The sequence below is a fragment of the Protopterus annectens genome, chromosome 1.part1, assembly GCF_019279795.1.
Source record: "Protopterus annectens isolate FY-2018-M chromosome 1.part1, PAN1.0, whole genome shotgun sequence".
In the NCBI taxonomy this organism is placed as follows: Eukaryota; Metazoa; Chordata; order Ceratodontiformes; family Protopteridae; genus Protopterus; species Protopterus annectens.
Window position 1 is genome coordinate 623826501 of NC_056726.1, and position 15819 is coordinate 623842319.

The 15819-nt window shown below is 36.9% G+C and overlaps 1 protein-coding gene across 1 annotated transcript in view; it reads right to left on the bottom strand.

The window, feature by feature from the left end:
* The window catches only part of KCNQ5 (potassium voltage-gated channel subfamily Q member 5), a 1528448-nt gene that overhangs the window by 299090 nt on the left and 1213539 nt on the right, over window positions 1–15819 (bottom strand). The gene's annotated exons all lie outside the window — the stretch shown is intronic.

A 15819-nucleotide genomic window follows, 5' to 3' on the forward strand; every position in this document is an offset into this window, starting at 1 on the left:
GTTTTGCTTGCCTTATGAAGCTCTTGGTTGGAAGTATTTTTAAGATTGCCTACATCTTGGAGTATTCATTACATACTCAACACAAATGTATGTAGAGTTTAGCCTCAGCCATTTTAATGCACTTGTACCTTTCCCGGGTATCATGGGCGTATCAAATGATAACATATTTTCAGTAGGTAGCATTTCGTACAGGGTCTAAGGTCTCTGAAGAAGAACCACCTGTGTGGAACCTGTATACCTTCCCTTCCTAGATTTTAATTAGATTGAAAGGAGAGCTAGTCCTCTTGTTACTATTATCCTCTTAAAGTGACCGACAAAAATGTAATAAATGGAGGCTTTCTAGATTAAAATTGCAGACTGACATGTTGAATGGCTTTGGTAGGTATGGTACGAACAGTGGAAAATGTATTAGTTTAAATTGTTTCTGGGAAATATTGGGATTTTGAAGTAATGAGAATTCTGGTTGGTGCTGGATTAGCCTAAGCTTTTGTTACTTGCTATAACTAGTTAACCAGAATTGCACAGAAAATACAACAGTATACTGAAAGTGAAACAAAAATAGTAAAAAAAGAATAACTGCTACATGCCTGTAAAGCAAAACCCTTTAATAAAATTTAGAGAAAGCACTTTTTTAGTGCATAAACATTGCTTTCATCAGACTCTGTAGCTAGCAAGAGCACAGTTCTGTCAGATCTATTCATGTTTTCAATTAAACTGCATTCTGCTGAGATATCCAAGAATAAGTTGTGCTTGCTCCATTGATCTAATAGAATAAAACCCTGGCTATGATCCACTTGTTCAAGCTCTAATAGTGGCTCAGGTTCTTGGTGCAAGCTGGAAGATGGGTGTGCCCATGGTGGGGGGAAGGGGGTTGCTGGGTATGGGCACTTAGATGCAATTTTGCAACTAACTCCTGGTGAAGATCATAGGCACAAGTAGGTGGGCAGGGCTGTGGATTATTTACTTCTGAGGCTGTACGATACACCAACTAACCCACTACACAACATCCTTTGGGTTAGTATGATTGCATGCAGGAAGTGGGGCTTTAGAAGAAAAAAAACCTCTTTGGCAGCAGTATGATACTTTCCCAGGATGTCTTTATCTCTTCACCAAGTCTGAGCAGGGGTCAGAGTTACTCTGGGGAAGGCTAGCTGGGTTCAGTAGACCCTGTTAAGGAGGAGAAGTTACGAGAGCAACTGGAGTTTAGCTCTAGGGAACCAAATGTCTGAAAAAAAAAATAAAAGTAAAAATCATTGCACTTCACCCATTTTTCACCAATGATAATCATCTTGGAAAACACATAACATCAAATGAAAATTATTTTTGCAGTGGGTAAGCTTCTTTGAAACTCCCACATTGAGAGTGTAGCCCACCACACCCTCAAATTTACATATGCAAATTCCACTGTCGTACTATGCGGGCCAAGTGAAAAAAAAATGTGAATGCACTGCCAGTTAACACACAATGGAAACTGAGGCATTCTAGCAAACTATAATAAAACAAATTCAACAACAGCCAGTTACGAGCAAAGGCTACAATAAAGTATAGATGTACCCAGATTTTCACCTCAGCATTATAACTAAACAAACAACTCAGAGGACAAATAAAGTCTACCAAAGCCAAATCTGAGATTAGTTTGGCCTCCCAGGCCAAGGGTAACCACAAAGCATTCTTTAGCTATGTCCGCAACCTCAAAGGCAATACACAATTGTGTGCAGAGCTCATTGTAAATGGAGCAACCTATACCGAGCCAGAAGACATAGCAAACCTCCTGCCTGATAAATTCAGCTCCAACTTTACCCCTCTCTCCCCCTCAACTTTCCCTCAGAAAACATCATCAAATATAACTCCCCCTTCTATCACTAGTGAACGGGTCCTTAATGCTCTCTCTAAAACCAAAAACACTGCATCAATGGGTCCAGACAATATCCCAGGATGCCTTCTAAATAGTATGAAACATGACCTAGCAGGGCCTCTGGAGTTACTATTTAACTGTAGCCTCCAAACAGGTTTCATGCCTCATGAATGGAGAAAGGCAACAGTTATCCCTCTGTACAAAGTTGGGCCATCTATAGACCCTGGAAACTACAGACCCATAAGTCTCACTAGTCTTATATGTAAAGCCATGGAAGGAATTATCATGGAGATGATCAATAGTGATATAGTAAACCTCCAAACACTGGACCCAACCTGGCCAAGGCATTTAACACAATACCCCACTCGGGCATTGTTGACAAACTGAAAAAGTTAGGTACAAACCCGTATGTCACCCAGTGGATAGCCAGCTGGCTCACAGACAGGACCTAGGAAGTTAGAATTGGAGAGTCCATCTCTACAAAGAGACCATTCACAAGTGGAGTCCCTTAGGGATCAGTCCTTGGATTGCTCCTTTTTGGCATTTACTTCTCAGACGTCAAGGCCAATGTCAGTGGTCTCTGGCTGACTAAATCTGCAGATGATTGCAAATTAGGAGCTGTCATTGAACCTCACACTGACACAAATGTTCTCCTGAAGGGGCTGACACAGACAAACAACCAGTGTCAGAGCCATGGACTAAAACTAAATGCCAAGAAATGCAGAATAGTATCCTTTGGGAAGTCATCCATCCCTGGTAACTATCATATTGACAATACATCCCTTAGAGGTGACCCAGTAGTCAGGGACTTAGGGACTCACATAGACAGTAATCTAGCCTTTGACCATCATGTGTATACAGTGGTGAGGAAATCATTCTATATTGCACAACTTATAAACAAAGGTATAGCATCTAAGTCCAAGGAAGTCACTGTTCCACTGTATTCAACATTCATCAGACCTACCATTGAGTACAATACCGCCTTTGGTATGTACCTAACCAGACATATTTAAAAACTGGAATTTCCACAGTGGTTCCTCACTAAAAGACTACAGGACACAAGTAAAATATCCTATGCAGACCGCCTCAAGGCCCTATCCCTGTAATCGGTCTCCTACAGGCTTTTGAGGGGAGATCTATGCCTGGCATACAGGGCATTGTCAGACCCCACTCTGATGGACCTCCTACACATCCACAAAATAAACAGCACCAGAATTACCTGTTCTAAAGACTTAAACCTTGCCTGTGATACAAATAGGTCCTGCTGGAGAAATAGGTATGTATCCCAGAGACTACTGCATCTATAGAACAGGCTCCCCATCCATGTGAAGCAGAGTTTCTTCCTAACCCAGTTCAAATGCAACTTGGAAAATTGGATGGGAAACTGTAAATGTTTAATCTCCCAAACCCCTGCTTACACTTATCAAGGATATCAGAACTTTTTAGAGATTTGGGATGCATGGCTAGGCTTAAAAAGGCCCTTGTGGTTGTTACCTAGTAAATACCTATGAACTAATGAAACAGCTACTTTAGAAGCTTCCTTCTTATTGAATAACCACAGCTGATGGCCTTTACAAAAAATACATGTGTATTCCATACACAGCTTTTACATTTATCTACATAAAAAAAAGGTATATATTCAAGCAATTTTTCTTCCAAATGTTTTCTTGCAAACCATCAACAAGCCTTTTCCTAATGGAGGTGATTTAAATTAACATTCATCCAGCGGTGATTAAAGGTTTTATACGCTATTTCTTGTGAAGCATCTGCATTTTATTCATCTGAGCCATTATTTTCTGCCATTTTTTGTTTATCTGATTGACTTTTGGCTGTTTTGCATTTAATCGTTTGTGAAATTAGTATTGTTTCAATGTTTGATGTTAGCCAAAAGTGCTCTTCCCAGCACCTGCAATGTGCCCAGAACTGATTCCTTGTGTAATTCATACTGAGTTACATCTATCGGTAGCTTATCTAAATAAGAGTGTAAATTCTGTTTTTATGAGACCCATTGCTCCTACCAGTATTGGAACTGTCCGGATATTCTTCTTCCACATTGTTCTCATTTTTGCCTACAAAGCATACTATTTTATGACTTTGTGTCTCTGTTTATGTAATGCTGTATAATCACTGGGTGTAGCATTTCAATGATCAGTGCTACTTTTGTCTTCTTTTTCATGGACTATTATGTCTGGTTTTCTCACACCTGTTTTTTGAAGAGTTGGTAATGGGTGATCCCATGTGATATATACTTCATTATTTTCTATAATGCTTTGCAGCTCATGTTTCCAATGCTTCTCAATTACTTCAATATTGTAATGTTTGTACAATCCCCAGTGTAACAGTCTTGCCACATTATTATGTCTTTCAGTATACAGGCCCTCTGCCATTAGTGTATTATACCCAGCAACAAGATGTGTGATTGTTTCTAGTTTTGTTTTACAAAACCTGCATTTCTCTGTTTCTCCCACATGTTCAATGGACTTTGCAAACCAATGTGTACGTAGCCTGCATTCCTGGGCTACTAATATTAACCTTTCATCTTTTGGTTTAAATTCACCTGTGGCTAACCATACCTATGTCAGTTCCTGATTGACATGAGGTTGTTCCAGGAGTTCTCTGTACTTGTAACTAAATTTATGCCTTTTCCACATTTCTGAACTTCTCATCTGATATTTCTCCTTATATTCCTTCGATTGTTTTTTGGCACATTCAGTTGTTTTGTGACTTTTGTCTACTTCTGGTTTGGTTTCCATTCCTGCTTTACACTGATATGCTTCTACTAAACTAAGCAGGGAAGTCAACTTAGACTTCTTTTCTTCATGTTTCGAAATGTTCACTATGTTTGGATCTGATGTGGTCAGCAGATATGTAGGCAGTCCCATGAATGTAGATCTATACATGTAATCAGTTTCCAGAAGCCCATATTTCCTTCAGAATGAGGGATATATAATCTTGGTATACGCTGATTTTTATATATCATTTGATCAGTGAGAAGCATTTTTCTTGTTTTCCTGTCCAACTGATCCAATACAGTTTTGGAGTGACTGATTGGCCTCAAAAGATAAGTTAGAACAGGAAGAGCACATTGACTTATAGCTTGGACTTCGTTCCTGGATGTAAGAGGCTGTTTTCAGTATTAATTTTAGTCTTTTAAAATATTTTTACTTAATTTTGTTCACATTTGTTCATGTATTATTGCTGATCCATCATCAGTTTCCAAAGATTTATAGACTCCCTTTTGCTCAAGTTCCTTTATATAACATTCCTGTTTCAGACTTATATTTTCTTTGCGCTGCAGCCTTTAATTTTTAAATGTTGTTTTTGCACATTTATTAAGACCAAATAACATTCTAACAAAGTTTTAACCACATCCAGTTGTGCTTGCAACTCTGCATCTGATGGGCTACACAGTTTTAAACCATTGGCAAAAGGAAGATGAGAAGTCTTTATACTTTTGTCTGGGATTCAAATTGTAAAAATGACAAAATCTGTTAATAGACGGCTTAATGGGTTAAGGGCAAGATAAAAGAGTAGCGGTGACAAAGAGTCACCTTGATATATTCCCCTCTGTATTTTCATCCCCAGGTTAATTGTTTGTCCTTTATCATGGCTTACCTGCAAAGTGGTTTGCCACAGTTTCATGGTCATTGTAATATAATTGATCAGTGTAGGGTGTGTCTTATACATCTGAAAGCATTGCTTTCTCCATGAATGTGGGATGCTCTCAAATGCTTTTTGTAATCTATCCATGCCATACTTAGATTCTTCCCCTTTTTACTGTTCTCCATTATGACTTTATTTAACAACAAAGGATCCTTTGTTCCATATGAGTCATGACTTTATTTGTTACCCTTTTGCTCTACTGCCATGACTGAGTTTTCTTATAAATAACTATAAACTCTGTCTGTGTCAATTGTAGTATATAGTTTATACATTATCAAAAAGCAAGTTACTGGTCCATAGTTTTTAGGATATCTTTCAGGTTCACTCTTAAAGAGGACTATCATTTTTTTTTTTGTTGTTAACCCGGTTGGTTATTAGTTTAGCTGCACAGTAATATATCCTATTTAATTCTGCTATATCACATGGATTTCTGTTAATAGTCTTGATTACTTTATTTATTTGTTTTATCTGATTTCTAACTTTTTGGGTCTTACTGACTTTCTGTACTCTATTTCTTTCATCAGTCTTAATATGTCTATCTATCGCTGTTAAATCGAGCAGCTCTTCCCTTAGATCTTTTTCTTCAAATCAGAGGGCACATTTTTAATTCTGTTTCCTGCAAACATTATTATTTATTATTTTTATTATTTATAATCAGTTTGATTACCGGGGAAGTCCACTGGGCCAAGAAGTGCCCATTTTCAGTGGAGGCCCGGGGAGAAAAGCTCCATGAGCAATACAATACAATAAAGGTTGCAAAATACAATTAAAGGTTACAAAGTGAAATACAAGAGTAGGATACATATATTCAAGAATTGCAAAGTGTTATATACATTATGAGACAGTTTAACAACAGAAATTTTTTTTTTCATTCTACAGAAAGCTTCAGAATATCTTCCTGTGACATATTCTCTTCAAATGCATCCTGTGTCATCCTTTGCTGTTCGAAATGGGAACTCACTGGCCCATCACTCCACAACTTTGAATGTGTCAAAGTTCCTGTTCCTTCCCTTGTTGTGCAACTCCAACTGAACTTTTGTACTGGTTTCTGACTGTCTTCATGTGGCAAGTGACCAGAAGCATCTCATTCCACCTGTTTCTCCTTAATATGAGGCCTCATTGTTCCATCATGCTGTGACATTCCCAAAGTTCGATTTTCTATACTAAATCCTTCACTTTGCAGGTAATCCGTAACTTCAGTTTTGATTTCTTTAACCTCCCCATCACCAATCTTCTTTTCTACTCTCCCCTTTGTTTTCTTAATGCTTGTGTTGTAAAATTTTTCGTATCCAGATGGGTTTGCCTTTATTTTTCTTCAGATATCTTTGGTGCTGCTTTTTTTATATCGATTAGTTTTGCTTTCTCCTTTGCATAAATATTGCACCACATTAAATCTCTTTTTCTTTCCCATTTCCATATTTCTTCTTCAAATGTTTCCTGCTCCACCTGTTTCACCTTACTTTGGGAATTCATGGTTCCATCATGCTGTGAGATAAGCTGTTAGACTTTCTACACTAAATCTTTCACTTTTCAAGTATTTCATAACTTCACTTTCTATTTGTTTAACTTGTACTTTACCGATCCTCTGCTCTACATTTCCCCATTGTCATCTTATTTTTTATATTGTGAAATTTTTCACATCTGGGTGCCTTTGCCTGTATTTCTCTTCAAATAACTTTAGTGTGGCTATTTGTATTGATTCGTTTTGCTTTCTTTCTTGCATAAATATTTCACCATATCAGACCTCTTTTTCTTTCCATGTCCATGCCCTTTTTATACCTTTCAAACATGTCTACATTTTGTTCTTTAAATTTTCGCACTTCCTCAGTTGTTTCTTTTTCTAAATGGCTCAAGGTTTCATGGTCTATATAGTGTTTTTCATGAATCTGTTGTATTAATGAACATATTTGAAGCTTTTGACGTTTTTTTCTTGTGCAAGTAAACTTTTTTCCTGTAATTTCTCTTTTAATCTTTTTAAATATCTTCTATCCAAAAATTCTGGGCTTCCTTCATAATAGTAATGCACAATTTCTTTCTTATCCTCAATAGTCCACTTTATTATCTGTATGGCTGTTTTTTGGCCTATCAGTTTTTGTGTTTTTTTTTTTTTTTTTTTTTTGTGAACAACTCCTTCTTCTACAGCAAGGTGGCCATCCTCCTCCTGAGCTTGTAGGAATGTTTGCATGTCTTGAGGATTCTACACTATCATTTTTTTCCAGTCCTAGGATATACCAGGACTGGACACTTTTTATCCCAGGACTTGTGCACCGAGCTGACTTTTTCATTTTTTAACTTACTTCTGTCCATGATATATGCTATATAAAATGCTGTGTATACGTCAGTGTCATCTTGGTGAAATTATGTTTAAAAAACAGAATCAACCTTGTGAAAGTACTCATCAAAACTTGAGGATAAATTCATTTCCAGCAATACTACTCTCCTTTGCTTGCTGATTTTATCATCTCTCCATCTGGACCCCCTTGGTCTCCTGTATGGTATTTAGCATGTGTTAAAACTAAGTCATAATTGATTCTCAATCCTTATTTCTTTTACACATACCATCTGAAAGACACTCAGATGACAGAATGTTTATTTGTGCTGTTTTTGAGCTTTGTAAAGTTGCTGATCTTGTTCCTCATTCACTGATGATAAAATATTAATATATAACTGACAACCAAAGCATAACCTGTATTTCATTTTGCTTCAGAAGTGTTCACCAGTAATGTGTCTGATTCCGCTTTCTCCCCCTTTTCAGTCCGTGTACTCCTACGTTCTGTTCCAGATCCCATTCTCTTTTTCCCCTTTGTTTTAATACTCTTACTTTATCTTACCTAAGTTACTCTGATCTTAGCGTCATTTAATATATGGAATGCCTTGCCCTCTGCATAAGTAATTGCTTTGTTGAATGAGTTGCAAAGGAACTAAATAAACATTTAGAAGAACATACTGCTGGTTTGTCAGTAAAAATCCACAAATTAGCATTACCAGAAGAAAAGGTGTTCTACCTGGAATTGTGCATACCTTGCTCATTCTCCACCATACTGGGAAAATACTTAGTACTCCTAGTAAAATAACAAATGGAACTGTGATATCAATGACAATTATCTCAAGCTATGGCACAACCAGGCTCTTTCCATCTCACACTACCTGGACGGTCCTTTACCAAAATAAATAAATAAATAAATAAAATAAAACTAAAATCAGTATATCCTGTATTTAATCTGTGAACACATTAGATCTGCCTTAATCAAAGGTGTGCAGTGGACCAATAATGAATGATACATCTGACAAAATAACAACAAACAAATTAAAAATTAATTAGCAAAGCCTTTCATTTTACCTACCCTTCACAAAAAATGTACTATACTGTCACATGCAACAACACCAATACATAACAAACACATTAAAAATTAATTAGTAAAGCCTTTTGTTTTACCCACCCCTCACAAAAATGCACAATACTGCCACATGCAACAAGAGCAATATATTCCTGATGCATTTATGAGCTAAGTACTTTACTTGTTCACTAATTTTCATAGTTTTCAGTCTTAAAATTGTTTTTTTCTGTAGTCCACTTTATCAGAGTTTACTAACCACCTTTCCTTTCCTTTCCTTCCCTTTCCTATCCTCTCCTGTTTGCTATCTCCCCCCCTAAAACTAAACTGTTTAGACAACAAGGCTTTTTGTCTACTAGGTTTGAGGTTCAGAATTCTCTACCAAGCTATTTGCAAGCCTTTATGGATCGGATTTTCTTTAATAATGTTCAAAAATGTCCCTAAGAGACAGACATTTATGGCCATGCTTTGCTAAGCATCAGTTTCACAAACAAAAGTAGCAAACCTGGCAATTAATATTTCATATATTTCTTATATTACTTGTCAACATATAGTTTTCCTGTACTCAATATAGCTTCTGTTATACTTTACTTTGTTAATTACACACACACACACACACACACACACACACACACACACACACACACACACACACACACACACACACACACATAAGATACTCGTCTGCCGTCAAGAGTGTAATTAACATCTCCAATGGAATACATCTCTTTGCATACAGAATAAAATAACCAAAATCCTGGAGTGCCAGAGAAAGTCTACGTTTCCAAGAAATGATGATGTTCACCACATTTAATAAGCACTTGTTATCAAACACTATAAGTTCTCAAAACCTCCAGAACTATACTTTCCATCCAATAAAGCTTGTTGGCCTAGGCCACACTTGTAAAATTCAGATCATCATAATGAAATGCACAACTGTAAACTGGCACTTGTATAAATCATCTTTAAATGTCATGCAGACTTGCCCTAAAACTCTGTCTATTACAGAAGAAATGTAAAGTTAATATTTTGATATTGCCACTTGGGTGGTCTTAACAGACAAACTAATCCTAAACAATGTGGCTGGTCATCTACATATGGGTTACAGTCTCAGGATGAGAATGATCTTAATATATCTTGCAGCCAAAAACTTGATTTTTGGAGTTAGCATTTCCATTTATATAAGTATGTGCTTATCTTCAAGCATCTTAATCTCCCAGTACTTCTTAGTCACCTCTGAAAATGAGATAACTCATAAAGATAACAAAATAAATAAACAAATTAATTAAAAAACCCTTGATTAGATTGATGTGTGGAGTGTAGTCATATTATTTGCCTATCGCTGCTTGTTTTGTTACTTTGACATCTGTAAAATTTTTTTTAATTTGTAATACCATTAAACTACCATTCAAATAAAAGAACAGCTACGAGAACTGAAAGTGACATATCACATAAATATTTCAGTTACTGCTGTAAGATAATTAAAAACATACATTTCAAAGCCAGTAATTAGTCATCTCTTAATCTGTCTGGCCTTTTCTACACAGATACAGCCATTTCTGTGTTATAATACTATGCATAGAATGTCTATGCAATTTCAGATATTTTTTCCTGTAGACTGTTTATAATTATATCCATGCTATTGTACCTTTTTAAGAAATACCAGCATAATATCTCTTTATACCAGTCATACACAAATCTGTTAATAGACAATGGTTAGCAAGATACGCTTCTCTTCTTTTTTTTGCACATACACGCTTAACTTAATTAAGTAAAAATTTAAATATAGCATCTTTTTGTACAGAATTTACAGTTGTTAGCAACATCACAATATTTCTGCAGGCAAGCTTTCAGCAACTTGGATGGAGTTCATTAAAATGAAATCCTTCAGTGCAGCAGTGAGGTTTGAACAGCATCTAACAACATTAGTTCTATTATCTATTCCTCAACCTCACAGATAAAATTGCTGATAACAACAACTTCATGAAATGGGTCATTAAAATAATGGTTGAAAAAGTAGTATAAAAGCTGATGTATGACCTTCATGTCCACCCCACTCCTACTAATAGTCCAATATAAAATAATTATCTTTTTTTATTCAGTATGAAATATTCAGTGCAGCTTTAAATCACTTTGTTCGCTTCCATTAGGTTCTTTTGACTGATGGGATAAAATATGTCAATGAACTGTAGTACACTTTAGTGGTTTATTAGAAAGAGTCAATCAAGGCATACAACAGCTGAGGTTCAGCAGATCTGTACAATAAAAAGCAGGAAAATGTGTCTGTGGTGTATCATGTAGAAGAGAATAGTAAATTTTGTTTCTACATCTTACTAATATTTGTGAAGAACTACAAGTAAGATACAAAAGTACAAACTATCTGCTCTGCCATGTCAAAATGTTGGCATTTATTATCCTCGGCTGGGGTGCCTTCTGTGCGGAGTCTGCATGCCCTCCCTGTGGTTGCATGGGTTTCCTCCGGGTGCTCCGGTTTCCTCCCACATCCTAAAGACATGCTGTAGGTTGATTGGACACTCTAAATTGGCCCTAGGTGTGAGTGCACGTGTGTGTGTGCCTTCTGTGAAAGGCTGGGCGCCGGACTGGCAACTCGACACTGTAAAACTCCACTGCCAGTTATGAGCGGACAGATGATCCGCTGTGGTGACCCCTATCCAGGAAAAGCCGAAAGAAGAAGAAGAAGATTAGGAATGACTTTCAGTCATTTTTCTAGCTGAAAGAAGCTTGCAACCTAACATTCAATCTATTTTTATTTAGAGAAGGGAAAGATAAGAGTCTTTCTTTTAGTTTGCTCAAGTATTTATTTATTTTCATTTATTAACTGAGGTAGATCCTTAATTCGAACTATTTTAACATTCAGCATGGGTGGGCACAATAATAAAAAATACTTAGCTCACTAATAGAATACAAGAATAATTTAATATGGTATTTGTTAATATATACCGTTCAAACATAAATCATTCAAGTTACAGCATCACACGTTATCAATGGGCTCATCCAGAATTTCCCATGCTTGGAGATTCAATGCATATATTGTATCAATATTGATAACTTACTGATCAATATGTCTACTACCCGATCATATCTTTACTACCTGTCTTTCAACAAGAAACACACATACAGGTTTTGCTATACACAGTACTGAACTTTGCCCTGAATCCCAATGAACCATACCACTGGTTTAACAAACTGATGACTAAAATGCCCACATATCATTTGTTTTTGTAACCTCAAAGGAACTCCTGCAGAGCAGAGGAGTAGGGATAGTTCACAAAGTCACACATAACCGAAGTATGATTCAGCAAATGCATTTAATGAAAGCCTATGAGATTAACAGTTTAGAATAAGACATGGCAAACATACTGTATGTGGGATGGGAGACAGGCCTCCCTCCCATAAATCCATACTGCATAATGAGTTATGTATGCAAAAGTGAAATACGAATATTTTCTGCCAAAATGCAAGTATTTCACAGTCTCTCAGAAGGCAAACTTACTTTTTGAGAATTGCTATACTGACATGTTTTTGAACAAGTATTCATAGTGAATCATGCTTTGTATTCTGTGAACTGCCCTACTTCCTGGAGTCATGGTTTTAACTTTAACAACATTAAGCCACATTAGTGCTGCCCTTTGAGTGCAATTACAACTAATATCAGGAAAAATGTTTTGTGCTGTTGCTTACAATCACATTATGAGTGGGCCAACAAGTGCCCTTTAAAGAGATGGATAATATAGACATTTGTTACAAAATGGTTATGTGTAAAAACAACAATGAATGTCATTTTTGTTCTAGCCAAACAAATTTCTCGCCCAGTGTTACTTCCTAATCCAGTTACATAGCAGTGCAATAAACACTAAGCTATGGTATTGCTAGATGATTATAATTGGGTCTGCAATCATAGTCACATTGTTATTGGTTTGAGATGTGGATGTCAAGAACTTCATCTTGTGAGTAAAGCTCAAGAAGTGACTCTTGACACCCATGTTAAGGGTACTTAACATGCAGGGTTATGACTGGAAAAGAACAGATCATATATCTTTTTAGTGTATGGAGTGTAACCTGCTCCCCCGCACTACGATAGTGCTACAAAACAAGTGTAGGATTGACAAGTGTGTTTCACCCGTGAAAAGTAAAACTCTCTTACTGCCGTTAGATATACCCTGGCATTCATATAGGTTTACTGTGATGCAGAACCCTTAACTCAGAAGGTGGCTTAAAACTCAATACAAAGAAATGCATTATAGTATATTTTGGGAAGTCTGTCACTCCAGGTAACTATGTCATCAATAAAAAACCCTCAAAAGTTGATTCACTAGTCAGAGATTTGGGAACACATGTAGATAGTAACTTAGCCTTTGACCGACATGTGTCCAAAGTAGTAAGAACCTCCTTCTGTATTGCTCAACTTAAAAGCAAGGGCATGGCATCTAGGTCCAGAGAAGTCATCATATCACTGTACTCGGCCTTCTTCGGACCTATCATAGAGTATGATGCCGGCTTCAATATGTACCTGACCAGACACATGCAGCAAACTGGAATGTCCACAAAGGTTCCTTACAAAAAAGAATAGAGGGAGTAAATACACTGTCCTAAACTGATTGCCACAAAGGCCTGTCTCTTCACTCAGTATCATACAGACTTCTGAGAGGTGATCTTTACCAGCAAACAAGGCTTCCCTGGATCCTGTTTGAATGAACCTTTTGCACATCCACAAAACCAACAGAATCAGAACTACTAGATTAAAATACCTGAATTTTGCTTGCAACATAAATAGGACATGTTGTTGAGACAGATATGTTTCGTAGAAAATTCCCATTCTGTGGAATAGGCTCCCCATCCATGTGAAGCAGAGTTCTTTCCAACCCCTATTTAAGTGGAACTTGGACTAATGAATGGGTGATCAGAAATTCACCCTTGGTCTGGCTTCTATGTTTCCTATAGATACAGGTAGCCAGTAAATCACCCCTTATATATATATATATATATATATATATATATATATATAAATAAATAAATATATATATATATATATATATATATATATATATCAAATTTATGGGTCACATTTGGGTTGCATGGCTAAACTTATAAGCATCCTAGTGGTCATTAGTTTAGTATATACCTATGAACCTATGAACAGCCAAACTCCATCTGGAGTCAGTATACAGAAGGTTAATATGAGCTCTCCTCAAACATGTACTGTTAAATACCTTGTGCAGCTATGCTTTCCCATTCTTTAGAAAGATAGTTCTTTCAGGATCTGAGAAGGTTTTACCATCACTATTAACTCTCTGCTTTGTGCCGAACAATACTCATTTTCTCCACATTGAGGATATTTTAGCAGGTTTGGCTGGAGAGCAGAAATTTAGTAAGACTTGTTTGTGCTAAACCTATGTATGTAAGTATGTAAGCTTATAGAAGGTCACAAGAATTACTGACCACTGTAATTCACAAAGAGCAATACCAATACTTTCGCCTACAGCATGGCATTATTTTTGCATCAGCTTTGGTCTGAAGAGCCGTGGACCAAATTCTAAGTGGTTTGTCAGGCATGCAACCCCCCTGCCTTTTCAGTGTGCAAAAGAAAGTTCTTTGCTCAGGTTGATAATGGTAAAAACCTACCGTCACAGTAAGTCAAATGATGAAGTCTACTATCTGTAGGCCATACAATGCCAACTCTTTGGGGCTTGGACTTGTATGGATTACAGCTGGTCTCCCTCAGCCATAAACCTTACCTTTCAAGATCACAAAGGTTGTCCGCCCATTTCCAGGTCTTCACTTATAGGCACACGTTTTAATTACACCATCTTTGAAAAAGCTGATGTTAGAGCTGCTACAGTCCATAAACTGCTGAATTAATTGCATTAAAGAGATGATCCACAGTTATTTCTGAGACGTGGATTAATTAGTCCTATCAAGAATGCAAGAACTTTTTCAGATTGCATGGTTGTGACATTCATGCACCCCTTAGCTCCTCTCCATCTGTAACTTTTGTGTGTATGTTCTTAATAGTGCTAGCATATCAACAATGTGGGGCCTTCTGAAGGAACCATTCCTGGTGGCTGTTGACATCCACAGTAAGTGGGCAGAAATTGCTGTAATAATGTTCACAAGTTCTGAGACTACTGTGCTGATAATGCATAAATTATCTGTTAGCTCTGCTAGACTGAACAACTTTCTCAGGAGTTTGAAAAAGATCTTAAATGAATGGCATACAATACATTATCTCTGCTTCATACTATTCGGTGGCCAATGAATTAGTAGAAAGGTTAGCTGAGGTTACAGAACAAGCTTTAATACCTGCTCAAGGTCAGGGCCTATTAAAAGTGCCTGCATATTTCCAAGACACCCTTCCAAAATTCACTGCATGTGACTACTCAGCTATCCACAATATGCTGTAAGATGAAAACACAATTGTATACTGGCTTAAATCTCCTGATGCCAGCAACATAATCAAAACTGGAAAAATTCCAGCAGAAGACTCAAGACAGCTGGGGGTGTTAATAAAGTAAAATACAATACTTACAGTTCAGGCCAGGCATTCCTGTCTCTGTTTAAGAATTAAGTGGATACCTATGACAGAGTTAGCACATACTGAACTCATATCTTACACCATGCAGATAGGAGGCGATGCCACTTGATATATAGCTCAACTACCACTATGACCTATAGCCTCTTGAGGTTACTGCTAAGATTGATCAATATGCTTCAGAAGTGAGCGAGGAGAATACCCAGGATCTAGAGTATACCACCCCAGGTTTGTCTTTGTCTTTCAACCCTGTGGCTGATTACCTATTTCCAGCTACTCCAGGCATGGCTTCTGAGACTGTCATAAATTAATATCAGCACCTATAATTTCTTCTGCAAAATCTTCTACAGAGAAAGTGGCATTCTAAAGTTTTGGATTCACAGTTATTGGCAAACGTGATTCTGAAACAGAATAAT